The following is a 15,078-nucleotide window of genomic DNA, read 5'->3' on the forward strand; positions in this document are numbered from 1 at the left end:
TGTCATGACCATGGCAACTCTTACAAAAGAGCACACTTAATTTGGACTAGCTAACAGTTTCAGAGGGTTAGAATTGTCTTCATGGAGGCATGCAGGTAGACATAGTGCTGGAGAAGGAACTGAGAGTTCTACATCTTGATTCGCTGGCAATTGATGTGGGAGTGATTTCTTATTAATAAAGAAACTGCCTAGGCCCATTTGATAGGCCAACCCTTAGGTAGGCGGAGAAAACAGAACAGGATGCTGGGAAAAAGAAGCTTAGTCGAGGAGTCACCATGATTCTCCCGCTCCAGACAGACGCAGGTTAAGATCCTCCCTGGTAAGCCAGCTCGTGGGCTACACAGAATATTAGAAATGGGTTAGAACAATATGTAAGAGCTAGCCAATAAGAAGCTGGAACTAGCCGGGCCAGGCAGTGTTTGAAAGAATACAGTTTCCGTGTAATTATTTCTGGGCATAAGCTAGCCATGCGGGCGGCCGGGTGCCGGGGACTCAGCCCCGCCGCTCCTAATTCAACAGGCAATGAGAAGTGAACTGTCACTTTGGGCGTGGCTTGAGCATATGAGACCTCAAATCCCACCTTCACAGTGACACACTTCTTCCAACAAGGTGACTCCTTTTCCAACAAAGCCACACCTGGTAATAGAGCCATTCCCTATCCATCTATGTGGGCCAATTACATTCAAATTACCACATCAAGTATTAGCTCTGACTCAGCTAGCTGCAAGATCTCTCTCAGGCTTGGTCTCCTCCACGTCTCTTCTTTAGGCTGTGTTGTGGATTAAGAAGGCAGAGTAGGATGTGTGTTGAAGGGAAAGGGGTAAAAACAAAACATGGTGAGTGTCCTGAATATGAATGTGGCTCTTCCTGGTACTGATGCACTTTCTGACCAAAACATGGAGGAGAAAATAATTTGGCCAAATGATACAAATCCTCTGAGGGATCCCCTATGCCTGCAGAGGAGCACATAGCCTGGGTTCTCCTGCCTACACACAGAGAGGATCCACTTTTTCCATGAGTGCTGGCAGCATCGTGCATGTGCACACTTGCTCATGTGGTCATGGGAAAGTGATAACTTACGCAGAACTTTTTTCAGTGTGCGCCATAATAAATGACCTATGAAAAGATACAAGTAAAACCTATAACCATGTTTGCTAAAATCTCTCTCCCTCTCTCTCTCTCTCTCTCTCTCTCTCTCTCTCTCTCTCTCTCCAGTCTTTCACTCTTCTTAACAAATAGATATTGTCCATTCCAACAGTATCTAATCCATATAACATCTGTCCCAAAGTTCCAGGCAGTCATAACGTCCAGAGGGGATTGCTTCCTACTTTATATACAAGATGTGTAGTTTGCAATATTTATCCTCTTGTTTAAATGTCATTACCATCCTCGGAGAAAAAGTCTGGCAACCTCTACTATCTTTCTCCTTTGGGTGAGGTGTCAGACACTCTTAGAGTTCAATATTATAGCCAAGGACACACAGCCAGGGGTAGAGAGCTGGACTCAGACAGCTCTTCTATCAGCGGCTTCCCCCGCCGTGTGCTTCTTTAATGCTATTTTCTTCTAGATGAAGAGCTTGGAGCGCTGCAAAGCAAGTGCCATGGCAACTCTTCAATGCAGTTGCTGCCATGAGGATAATTTCCTCCAGAAAGGGTTTTTAGTTTCTCCCAGAAGTTCTGCAGAACGCCACCATCAATCAGAGGAAAGGTCAGCTCCCACAGCTGAGAGGAAAGTCATAACCGCCGCCCTGCGGGCATGTTTCATGTGGTCAGAGGAAGCCTTGGTTTCTGACTTTGGCCTCCACCAGCGGAAACTGACATTTCTGCTGGAATTTGCTCAACCTCTCCTTTGCAGAGCTTGTCAGGGTCATCTAGAGTCTCCTTTGGCTTTGAACTATGTTCAATTTGTGTGTGTGTGTGTGTGTGTGTGTGCGCGCACACACACACACACACACACACACACACACACACACAAATGCTATGCCTGGAAGTTGCCTCCATGCAATGTTCCGTCTGCTTTTGGTTTCCACTACACTTGTCCAAATGACCTTCTAGATGTGATCAATAGAAAGATTTTCTTTAAAACTAAACAAATGTGCAGATAGCAAGAAGAGAACGCACCTCTGCGAGTATTGCTGTTGCAGCCTTTGGAGTGAGCCTCCAGGCCTTCCTCAATACATCAAGCTTGCTGATTCCTGTGATGGTTTAAAAGATAAGAAACGCTCATAGTACCAGGAATTTAAATATGTGTGGTCCCTAGTTGGTGATGACATTTGGGTAGGCTTAGGAGGTGTGGCCTTGCTGGGCTTTGAGACTTTAAAGACTTATTCTGTTTCTAGTTTGTTCTGTTTCCTGCTTTAGAGTCACACTGTGAGGGCTTAGCATCCAGTTCTAACTGCCATGCCTGATGTGTGCCATGGAAGACCCATCCCTCTGGCATCTTAAACCCAAAGAAAGTCTTCCTTCTACACGTTCCCTTGGTCATAGCGTTCTCACTACCGCAACAGAAGAGCAGCTGACTCTCTGTCCAAGGAAGAGTGTGTGAGGAAGAGGGCGTTTGCCCTCCTTTCTCTCTTGAACTCTCTTATCCGACATCCCTCAGACCAAGAGCTGTTCCTACTGCTCATTACAGCCACATTCCTCTCCTCCAGAGAAACGTTTCTTGGCCGTTTGATATGACGGTGCCATGTTCGGTTTCTTTTCTGCATCATGCTTATATAGCTTGTAGGTGACTGAGATGGGAAGAGACTGTTTCAGCAGCACTTCATTAGAAAATCAATCAGTGGAATCTAAAATCCAGGTCTTATGGCTTCTAAGTCAAGATTCTTTATCATCTCCATCAGTAGTCAGAGTCTGTTGATCACATTAGCTGACCGACTGGCAAGAAGGACACATAGCATTGCCGAGCTTTCTCCATACTTGAATACAAAGCTCTAGAGAAGCCATCCAGACTGTAGCTCTGTTTCCATGTTGTTTCCCCCTCCTCCCTCCTTCCCTCCCTCCCTCCTTTCTCCCCTCTAACCCTTCCTTCCTTCCCCTCTCTCTCCTTGTGGTGTTGGGTCCATGGATTGTCTGATGACTGTGTTGTGATAAAGAGCACACACACATTGATTAGCGACAGTGTTGGACCTGAAGTTGTGGGTAAGAGTGGCCATATGGCAGAGAGCCTTACTCCTGTAGTGTGTGGTATGCACTGAGCAACTGTGGAAACATCTTTTATCCTGCACTACCAACCCAAACTGCACCAGGGAGTTTTTAGATGCACACCAAAACAGGTGCACTATGAAGAGCACCCCTATTCCTCCTGCACAGAGGCCCTAATTTCCATGCCCTCTCTTGGTAGTGCCCTGTGTGCAGAAATTCTCTACCAGGGCTTCAGTCACTTCCTGACTACAAGAACATCTAAACAGACTTCCTGAACAACAGCTCTCCTCTTTCTCCTCCATATTTGTGTCAATTCTACTGTCTAAATCTGATGATGCTGTGTCCATGATAGAAATGCTTAGTGATCTGAATTATCTACCATATAAAGTGCATGTTGCTCACTAAGGAATTCAAGGTCCTTTGCTCTGCCTGGCTATGGTCTCATTTCAGACTTCTCTCCTTCTTATTTTGTTTTCAGGATGGTATCAGACTTCTCTCCTTCTTGAACGTCCTGTTGTAGTAAACTCAGTTTTCTTTTCTAGAATCAGGGATCACTTCCTCACCTTAACACCCAGACTCATAATCTATCCAAAAAACCAGCAATTCTAATTCTCATTTCAGCACATCCGAATCCCACCTATTTCTTCATATCTTATGAGAATGGCACGTGGAGTGGCATGCCCTTGTGTCTGATGATGTGGGAGTGATTTCTTATTAATAAAGAAACTGCCTAGGCCCCTTGATAGGCCAACCCTTAGGTGGGTGGAGTAAACAGAACAGAATGCTGGGAGAAAGAAGTTTAGTCGAGGAGTCGCCATGATTCTCCCACTCCAGACAGACACAGGTTAAGATCTTCTCTGGTAAGCCACCTCGTGGGCTACACAGATTATTAGAAATGGGTTAGGTCAATATGTAAGAGCTAGCCAATAAGAGGCTGGAACTATGGGCCAGGCAGTGTTTAAAAGAATACAGTTTCCGTGTAATTATTTCGGGCATAAGCTAGCCATGCGGGTGGCCGGGTGCCGGGGACGCAGCCCTGCCTCTCTAATTACTACAGAGTGGCCCCCAACTATCACTACAGTCTGAAACACCCATCACGCCCGGCATACACAACCATCGTGTACAGCTTTATGTTTTAACCTTGTATGTATGGTCTTACAGTGTCACAACTTCTGCTCCCTGCACCCAACCTCAACTTTGACTAGAGGGTATATTCTTTGAGGATAGGGAGCAAACCTGCTTGATGTCTTCTTCCTGCTCTGCCCCTAGTGTGGGGTCATGCTCGGTAAGCAGCTGTGGATGATTGAATAAAAAAGTATAATCTAGGATAGTCTGCCAATTGATTGTTTTCTCCTTTGTCTATGAACATCTGTTTCCCATCTAGTACAAAGAAACTGAACTCAAACAATAGCACTATGAATAAAATCAACCATAAAGGCAAAGCCCAGAGATTAGATGTTGTGTCTAACACACCAGGTTTTCCATTTACATTGTGAGAGTGTGGAAGTGTGGTAGAGAACTGGAAAGTTAGGTGACTACTACAGAGGTTATCTCAATACATGTAAGACATATGGTTTTTAATAAGGATGCAAGCACCTTCATAGGAAAATACTCAACCCAAGAAATAGTTTATTTCAAACCAGTTTATTTGGAAGCCAAGCATGGCCTATAAAGGAATTGAGGGCAAAGTTCAAGGGCACAAAGGCAGGCAATTTTACTCTGTTCTCTGATTTCACCTCACTTGGAAGAAATTTCATAGATGTCTAAGGAATAGAAAGTCATGAATAAAAGACACACCACACACTGACATACATACATCCTGCCACACACATACAACACACACACTACATACACACATCCCATATACCACACCACATACACACTATATACACACATCCCACCACATACACACTATATACACACATCCCACCACATACACACTATATACACACATCCCACCACATACACACTGTATACACACATCCCATACACCACACTACATACACACTATATATACACACCCTGCATGCCACACCACATACAGAGTACACTACTACATACACACACCACACCACATACCTATCATACATACATACAATACACAAACACAGACACCATACATACAGACACCCCCATATACCACACACACACATACACACACACACACACACACACACTAGGGTGGGAGAGATACAGAGACAGAGAGAGAGAACTGGAGAAAGAGATTGAATGTAAGATTTATCTTAGGGTCTGTGGTCTGCTTATCAGAATGTAATAAAAGCAGAGAGGACAGAATCTATTGCCCTCTATCACATGGTGCAGATGGAGAAAGATGACAAAATAAACACACATGTCACAGCATCCCGGGATCCCTATCAATCAGTCTCAGCATCAGACAAAACTCACAGATGCCTGACCATGGAAGATGATCACCTCCAAGTGATGGCAATGACGTAATGGCTTCAACAGAAGTCAGGGGAGGGAAAGCATGCTGCCCCCAGGAGCACTGCGTTCTGCATCCCATGGAAGGGGCTCCTGTGACCTTCTCAATGACTCAGAAGGGGTTATGGAGCAGAGGTTTCTGGGGTCTTGTTTTGAACCACTATGCCAGGTTATGGGGCCACAGAATTATAAAATATAGTGCTAGGGAGAAAATGGCTACAAAACGTGAGTTCCATTAGAGCAGAAGTCTGCAGGAGAGAACCCAGAGAGTGATTTCTCCGAAGTACCACCGAGCAGCAAGGCCATGCTCAGCCTGGACTTCTGAGGGACTGGCAGCACAGGAGGTGGTTCAGCAGCTGCCTGAAACATAAAGCTGAGCCAACTTCCTCTTGGTATAGCCAAAGCCTCGCCCTGAGAATTGGTTAAAAATAACACAAAGAATTTGGGCACATGGCATGATTAGTTGGAAACCAGTTTGATCTGAAGATAGTTTTGCAGGCTTGAGGTCTCCCCCAGTGGATCCCGGAGTTCAACTGGGGCTACATACCATGAGGCCTTTGTGAGAACACCAGATCTCCATATGATCCCGAATTCATCTTCTCATCATGAGCAGGAAAATCCACGGGTGGTTGGGTTACAGTGGATGGACCAGGGCAGCAGAATTCTGGTCCTGCTACGTCATTGGAAGTCATCTCCAAAACATTGCTTTTGAAAAATGACATATAGAATTCAAAGGATAAAAGTAATTTATGTGGGCCTGACTTTAAATTTCGTTAGGTTGTGTTTTGTTTTGGTTTGTAGGAAGCGCTCTCTATTGCCGTTTTCTTGGCACGGGGACATCCAGTGTCACCTCACTTACAGAAACAATCAAAGAGAAGAAAGTGCAGCACGATTTATTTTCTTCCATCTCTCAAGCTATAAGAAGAGTTTTCAGGTCTTGCTCTGGTCCATCGAATAGCCATTTCATCTGCTATGTGGATCAATAAGAGAGCAAACAAAAGAATGTGTAAGCGAAGAATGAATGAATCGATTAATCCATTACAGAAGTATATGGCTGAGTGCACATAATTCTCCATTATCTAAGTTTTCTTAGCTATTTAAAGTTACTATTTTTTTTTAAAAAAACTTAGTCTGGTTATTCTTATTTAAGATAAAATATAGTGATATGCCAGTTTTTATTTCCAGAAAAAACTACTTGCACCTCAGAAGAGTTGATTATTTTCTAGACTTCATTTTCAATTTCCTTTTTCGTCACATGAAGACTATATGCTAAACTGGCCCTTCCCAGATCTTTCCAAATGCCCACGTGTCCTTCTGTGAGATGCAGAGGCCTGGACAAAGTGTCCAGACTGACTAGGCATAGTTTTAGGTAATGTTTACATGACCTCTTTGCTCCCACACTGCGGGCAAGCTCGTTCGTTCCACGGAGGAGTTTACAGCAACCTGTAAGCTTTCTTTTGGAGCATAGTTCTCAAACTTGACCCAACACGAAAATCCCCAAGGAACTTGTTAGAAATAAATTCCTGGCCCAGTCTCAAACAGACAGTTGGAGTCTCTGCACTGGATCCCACAGGGCTGTGTCTTCATCAGGCTCCCCAGGTGATTCTGAGAACTCAAAGTCAGGGACTTCAGGCTAAGAGAATAACTAAATGGTCATCTTTAAATGTGTATCAGTACCCCCCCCCCAGACTCATTTACAATTTCCCCTGCTGACTTGCCTTGCTTTGAAAGAACTTTGGGAGTATATTTCCTTTGGAAATGTTGTTCCACATCGTGCCTTCTCTATATGATAAAGTAGGCCCAGGTGAGGAATCTCATTGATAATTTCTCTCCCAGAGATAAGTCTGTTGATCCCCACCCTTTGCTACACTCTGAGTATTACGTTCTTGACCACAATGTCTCCAGAGAATTCTCCTACCAAGTTCTGTGCAAACGCACCTCCACATGTCAATAGCAGGAACTTGGAGGGGGCCCAGTACTTGGCATTCATTCTTCAGGATAGTTGAGAACTAACACAACAACCGTTCCTGAAGACACTGGGATTAGCTCGCCCTTCAGAGAAGGGAGAGAAAAAACCTTCCCAGACAAGCCCCAGGCAGGACTGTTTTAAGGAAGTCTTCATCACACCGAGCAGGTTAGGTTCCTCAGAACTGATTAGTAAGAAATCAGTTTGTATTGGGACTGCAACGCTGAGGTTTATATTTTCAGGACAGACCTTGAGACAGATATTTTCAGTCTTTATAGCCACATAGCTCCTCCCAGCTATTTTCTTCCTGGGGGTTTGGCCTTGGAAAGTGCATTTGGACCCTGGCGCTCTCCATGGCAGCATCATCAGTTTTACCCTCTGTTCTGCAACCTTCACTCCTCTCTGGTTGCTGGTGTCAGGCGACAGGAGCAGTACGAGCAGAAAGATGAGTTCAGCGCTAACCCAGGGAAGGGTGCTGACGGCATCAGGCATCTTTTGGACCACATCATACTCAGGCTGGTGACAAGTACAGTTGACATTTGTCCATCACTCTCATTGGCACTTGCTGTTCCCATTAGACAAGCCGCAGCCACACAGCTAGCAGTTGGAGTAGGTTTATTCCTATGGCTCGTCATACTGAAAGCCCTTTAGAACAAGTAAACAAAAACAGACACTGTGTTCCTGTGCAGCTGAATGCACAGAGCAAGAGGAAACGTGGCGGGGTTAATAGTACTCAATACGTTTCTAGCCATGTAAAATAAAATACTGAATTTCTGTGTAACTGTTCTAACCACTTCCTCAGAAGGCAGGGGCAGGTTATATCCATCAGAGTTGAATGGGAATGTTTAAATTAGGGAGAAAAGAATCTGGAGGCTTTAGAGTGGGAGACCAAGAGTCAAGAAAGAGAGTAGAATGATGGAAACTGCCTGAATGGTAGGTGGCTTTCTTCCCCAAAGAGAGCAGATTAATGACGTCTACCTGGACAATGAGGACATTCTTTTCTGAAGTTAGAGTCCCCAGGACCATTTATCTATAAGGACGTGTTCCCAGGAGAACCTGGAGAGAGAGTGGGAAATGATACAGACAAGAAAGTGATTGCAAGTTTTGATTCTGCATGATACCCCAGGAAGGCTTAGGATACGGACCCCTTTCGCTCTGTTCCAGTTCTTAGCAAAGGAGCAGGCCTTTGGACTCCTGCCTTCATCAGTCACTGGTCTGAAGCTGCTTGGGCAGAATATGGACATAGTAAATTCCTGGCCCTTGTTGGCACAGGAAAAGAGAACCAAGCTAAAGGGCTCAAAGGCACTTCTCTAACAAGTATTGTAGAACTGGGTCACCTGAAGAAGATCTGCCAGTGTTAGGCATCCAGGGACTCGAAGAGGAAGGACCTGAGCAGACAAAAGCCAACATGTACTGTTGGTTTTGTCATTCTGCCACTGACCAAGACAAGAACAAGAGGACTACAGGTGGAACATGAGATTGTCCATTCGTACGGTGTGTACTGACTGTCCACCACATCTGTCTCCCTGGGCTACATTCTTATGTTTGAAGATGAATGGATTTCTCATTGTTATTAACTTGGGTCAGGTGCCACTAGGATAACTCTCAAAGCAAAGCTGGAAACCTGCTGGACAGTGAAATAGGTCTGACTCTGGGTATATAAAGAACTTGGAGAATGGAATTGACTGTGTAAGAGGGCAAATCAATTCATATTTACTTGGTGACTAGAGAGTCAGTGATTTTGAAATTCTAAACAGAAGTAATAAGACGAGAAGAACCTTCAACGATGCACAGCAGATTAACAGTATCTGCAGAGCACCGAGCTGCATTTTATAGTGAAAACCAAGTATAGCATAGGATTAAACCTGAGTTGTGGGACTTGACTCTCTGGAGAGCCACAAAAAGATAAGTCAGCTTCCTGAGTCATGGATTTGCCCCTTTGGAGGAAGCAGGAAGGGCAGCCATGCCTAGAATAGGTACAGAAATGAGAGCCCCAGAGAAAACACTGGTGGAAGAGGGAGGGAGCCTTCTCCTGTCGGGTCTGGAGTCATCAGTGAGTGGGTAAATGAAGCACTCCTTTCTCCTAGCTCCTTCCGCTGTGATCAGCAGACCCCGGGCTTCCTTGTTTTCTATTAGAAGCTGCAGATAATTCAGTGATCAGCCACTTTCAAACACAAAAGCTCTGGGAAGAAATCTCCAGCTGGATTTTCCAGAAAGAAGAGAATACGGAGGAGACGGCTAAACAAGTATAGTGTACACTCCAATACACACAGAGCAGTGGAAATTCAAGCCTGGATCTGACAAGAGATGAACTTGTCAAAGTTCCTTTACAATAAAGGTCACAGGATGAGCTCCATGGCACACAAAAAACACATAAGATTTGCACTCAGGTAACACTAGTTTATAGTGTAGCAACCTCAAAGTCAGAATGTGGAAGAGATTTCTATTGGAGTTCTATTCATAGCAATCAAGATATGGAATCGACCTAGGTGCTCAGCAGGTGAGTTAATAAAACATGTATATTACATCACAGATATCATTCTGGCACATAAAGAATGGGATTCTAGCATTAGCTGAAACATTGATAGACAGGAGGTTGTTAGATTAAACAAAATGAGGCAAGCGTAGAGAGGCCAACTGCCTCTTACACAGGAGAGTTGACCTTAGAGAACTAGAGTAGAAAGTTATCAGAGTGGAGGAGAAGTGTGGACAGAATCTAAAATGAATAAAAAAATAAAAATTAAAAATAATTGTCAGAGCATGAAAAGGCTCTCAGGGAGGGAGATAGGTACAGACAGGTAGATGGATAGAGGAATAACTTCTAGTGTTATCTAGACCAATAGGACAATGAGGGTCGACAAAAAAGTTAATCACGTATTTCAAAGTATCTTCCAGAGAAGATTAATACAGAAAATGATGGACAGATGCCTGAAGGGATAGATAAGGCCAATTGCACTGTCTGATTTTTACATGAGTGTTGAAATGCCTCACGCTGCTCCATGAATATGTATGATGATGCATTAATTAAGAGTGAAAACACATTTTTGAGAAAGGTTTAGGTCCAAGAGTGCGTCTCTGGGAAACTGAGCTCAAGGGCCATCTGTGGCTTGCTCACCTCTGGGTCTCACTTTGATGAGATGAGGACAGGGCTTCATGTGTGACCATTTTTCACACGGAGGTGGAACTGAGCTAAGGGAAAGGGAAGAGGTTGTAATCTACTAAAGTTTGGCCAAGGGATGTTTTTGGTGACCACACAAGATCTAATTCCTCAAGCAGACAGCCCAGATGTCCATCCTCTGGATGTCTAGTCGGACCATCTAGTTGTCCAGACTTTTTCTCAAAGCTCCCCTTTACAAATTCTAGAAGGACAAGAGGGAGGCCAGATCACGAGTTGTACTATTTTTGTATGATTACCTACAAATTTCAGTTCATACCTTGAAACATATTACTGAACTTTAATATTATCTTTGCAGTCATATTTTTCAAGTATTTAATTTTTCAAGTATTTTTTTCTTTTCCTCCCTCTCTCCCTCCCTCTCTCGTGTGTGTGTGTATGTGTGTGCATATGTGTGTGTGTGTGTGTGTGAGAGAGAGAGAGAGAGAGAGAGAGAGAGAGAGAGAGAGGGAGGGAGAGTCTCTCTGTGTGTATGTTTATGTGTGTGAAAGAGAGAGTCTGTGTGTGTGTGTGTGTATGTATGTATGTGTGTGGAGAGAGAGAGGTAGAGTCTGTGTGTGTATGTGTGTGTGTGTGTATGAGAGAGAGACAGTGAGAGAGAGACAGAAAGAGACAGAGAGAGTGCATGTAGAGGTCAGAGAGTAACACATGGAAATTTGCTCCCCCCTTCAACCACGCGGGATCCAGACGTTGAAGGCAAGTTGTCAGGCTTGGCAGCCAGTGCCTTCACATGCTAAACCATCCCATTGGCCCATTTTTTAAAGTTTTTTTTTTAAAGGTAGATTATGAAAAGAAAATGTTTTATCAATGTGATGGTTTAGTAGCTTTCTAGGCTTCACCTTTGGAAGGAATTGCATTTTTATTAAAATGTAGTTTTTGGTTGCGTCAGTTTTGCTGTTGATTACAATAGACATTTATTTCTCCTTTTATAAAACGCCTTGAGCATAGTCGAAAAGAATAAATGACTTCCTTTCGCATACTGATGTTTATTTAAGAAGTTCTATCAGCTGTCAGGTCATATATACAAAATCCAATGAACGATCACATTTACGTTGTCTGTTCCTCATGTAGTCATTGCTGCTACTCACTTTGTTACTCAGTTGAAACATTTGTCATATAAAAGAGGACAGTGGAAAGAATTATCATCTCTCAGAGTTACATAAGCTGTCTCTACATTGCCACCTGGTTTCCCGGGATCCCAGAGTTTGACCTGTGCGCACACATTCAGCGCATTGCCTTTCTCAGGCCCCAGCTTCCAGATGCTGGTGTTTGACAGTCATTTGATGTACGGCATCCTGAGCATCGGCAGCAGAGTGGCCAATGCTCATCTAACAACATTCTTTTTTAAAAATTGTTTTTATTGCATTAAACAGTTTCCTCTGTTTCCCCCTTCCTCTCCTCTTCCCCTCTGTCCTCCCCTGTGACCTCCATGCTCCCAATTTACTTAGGAGATATTGTCTTTTTCTCCTTCCTATGTAGATCCATGTTTCTCTCTTAGAGTCTTCTTTGTTGTCTAGGTTCTCTGAAGTTGTGGACTGTGGGCTGGTTTTTCTTTGCTTTATGTCTAAAAACCACTTATGAGTGAGTACATATTATATTTATCTTTCTGGGTCTGTGTTATCTCACTCAGTATGTTTTTTTCTATATCCATCCATTTGTCTGCAAATTTCAAGATGTCATTGTTTTTTTTTTTATCACTGTGTAATACTCCATTGTGTAAATGTACTACATTTCTTTATCCATTCTTTGGTTGAGAAGCAGCTATGTTGTTTCTAGATTCTGGCTATCATGAATAATGCTGCTATGAATGTAGTTGAGCACATGTCCTTGTGGTATGATTGAGCATCCTTCAGGTATATACCCGAAAATGATATTTCTTAAGGAAGGTTGTTTCCTAATTTTCTGAGAAATCGTCATACTGATTTACAATGGGGTTGTACAAGTTTGCACTCCCACCAGCAATGCAGAGGTGTTCCCTTTTCCCCACATCCTCTCCAGGGTTATATTTAGAAAGTGGTCTCCTGTGCCAATGTGTATAACAACATTCTTTAAATGTGCCCTCCTCAGGTCTCTATAATCCAGCTCTGACCACCTTATTTAAAAATGCTGTACTGTTGGTCCCTTGTCTCCCCCACTGCTATGACCTTCCTCCCACTCTAGCATGCTGGGTTCACATGGGCCTTTATTCATTTCATGGACATATGATTGCCTACTAAACTATGGACCCAACTTATCAATTTGTTCTATCTGTTGTTCCTTCACCACTGAAATATCAACTTCACAGAGCCACAGATTTTTATCTTCATTTACTTTTTATATATACATACATACATACATATATGTGTGTGGGGGCCGTGCACATGCCCAGTGTACACATGGAGGCCCGAGGACAATGTGTGCGAGTTTGCTCTCTCTCTCTCTCTCTCTCTCTCTCTCTCTCTCTCTCTCTCTCTCCTCCCCCCCCCCCCCCCCCCCCCCCCCCCCCCCCCCCCCCCCCCCCCCGCTCTCTCTCCACCATGTGGGTCTGAGGACCAAGCTCAGATTTTAAAGCTAAGCAGCCAGCTCCTCTGAGCCACTGAGTCACCTCACTGGCTTTTTATCGTCCCTTTCCCCAACTCTCCTCTCAACACTTTGAACAGTGAGGGAGAGAAAGTTTATATATATTTAGTATGCATTTTGGACAAATTTATGAAGAACCATGACATAGGGAAGACTCTGATGTAAGTAAAATGTACACATGGTACATACATGTGCTCTGTTTTGGAGAAGGAAAGGTCTACATATGTCATATAATTCTCCAAGCTCTGTGTTCAGCTGAACAAGCTACTGGACTAAACATGAGTCATGGAGCCCTCCTTCGTTCTCAGCCCTGTCTGTAGTCATGGGGCCCTCCTTCGTTCTCAGCCCTGTCTGGAGTCAAGCCCTCTGGCACAGTTCACTATCTCCTGACAATAGAATCCTGTTGTCTTATTTCTTGCCTGGGCTTTGAACCCGTTAAGAAAACTATTGTCTGCTTTGTTTCTGATCCATCTTCAATCCTAACCGTGACTCATAAGCTCAGGCACTCTCTTTGACATAGTTAACAGGGCAAGAAGTTGGCAGGCAATACAGAAAGGTCCTTTTGGAGGCCCAGAGCACTCACTGACTGTGCTTCCAAAGGACCTGAGTTCATATTCCTAGCACTCATATCAGATGGTTTAAAACGCCTGTAACTCTTCTCCAAGAGATCTGATGCCCTCTCTGGTACTCATAGGCACCTGCACACATTGAACACACACACACAGAGAGAGAGAGAGAGAGAGAGAGAGAGAGAGAGAGAGAGAGAGAGAGAGAGAGAGAGAGAATTTAATGCCCTTAAAACATTTTAAAATAAGTATAGCTGTTTTGGCTGTATGTTTTCCTGTGTACCACCTTTGTGCCTGATGCCAGCGGAGGCCGGAAGAGGGTGTTGCAGCACATGGAGCTGTAGCTAAAGACCATTGTGAACTGCCATGTCATTGTTGGGAATTAGACCTGGGACTTCTGGAAGAGCAGCCAATGCTTTTAACTGCTAAACCATCTCTCAGCCACTTGCAAACCTTTTAGAGAGTTAAAGGTCTCTTTCCCCTTCATGTCTCTTGATAATGTGGTTTTCTTTCTACCTGTCTATGACTTGGTCACAAAATTCTTAATTTATTGATTTTCTAACTTGAAGGTAAAAGAGAAGAATGGGAAAGGTCACAATTACACTTTCACTATGAGCAGCCATATTTAAGTGCATTAAAAACATGCCTCTATCCTGTTCTATCTGTCCATAATATGTGAGTTGTCCTAGTCCTGTTAGGATGTAAGAAGGGAAGAATAAAGGGATGCTTGGCTCTGCTTATGATCCAAGGGATGGGCATTTGAGTCTATGTTGTGGCCACGTACCATCATTCATATGCCTTCTTTACCTGTGTCATTTCTGCAAAAAGATCATAGTCCATTCAACGATACCATAACTTTTCCATACTCTGTCACCTGCCGCAGAGGCTCTTCAATGTCTGATCCTCCTCCCACTGTCAGCCTCCAAGCCTTCCTCACTTCTGCCTTCACAGTAGTCTGTCCATTTTGCTGTCATTTTGTTCTTTTCTGTATTGTGAATCTGTAGCAATCTGGGCTGATCTCCCCCTTTGCTGCTCTCTGAGATTGACCAAATCCCTGTCTCCTTTCTATCATTCACCTGTTTCATATTTGTAGGCCACTTTGCAGGGAAGTGTGGTCATCTGCCCGAGATTAGGCCCATCTTTTGGCATAAGTATGGAGTACTTCTTTCAGGACTGGTCTATAGAAACCTTATTTCACTGCCCATGTCGTTCATGAGGGTGTAGCTC

Source organism: Alexandromys fortis, unplaced genomic scaffold (assembly GCF_014885135.2).
Source record: "Alexandromys fortis isolate MF-2015 unplaced genomic scaffold, M_Fortis_MF-2015_v1.1 scaffold_100_1_3062724, whole genome shotgun sequence".
NCBI lineage: Eukaryota > Metazoa > Chordata > Mammalia > Rodentia > Cricetidae > Alexandromys > Alexandromys fortis.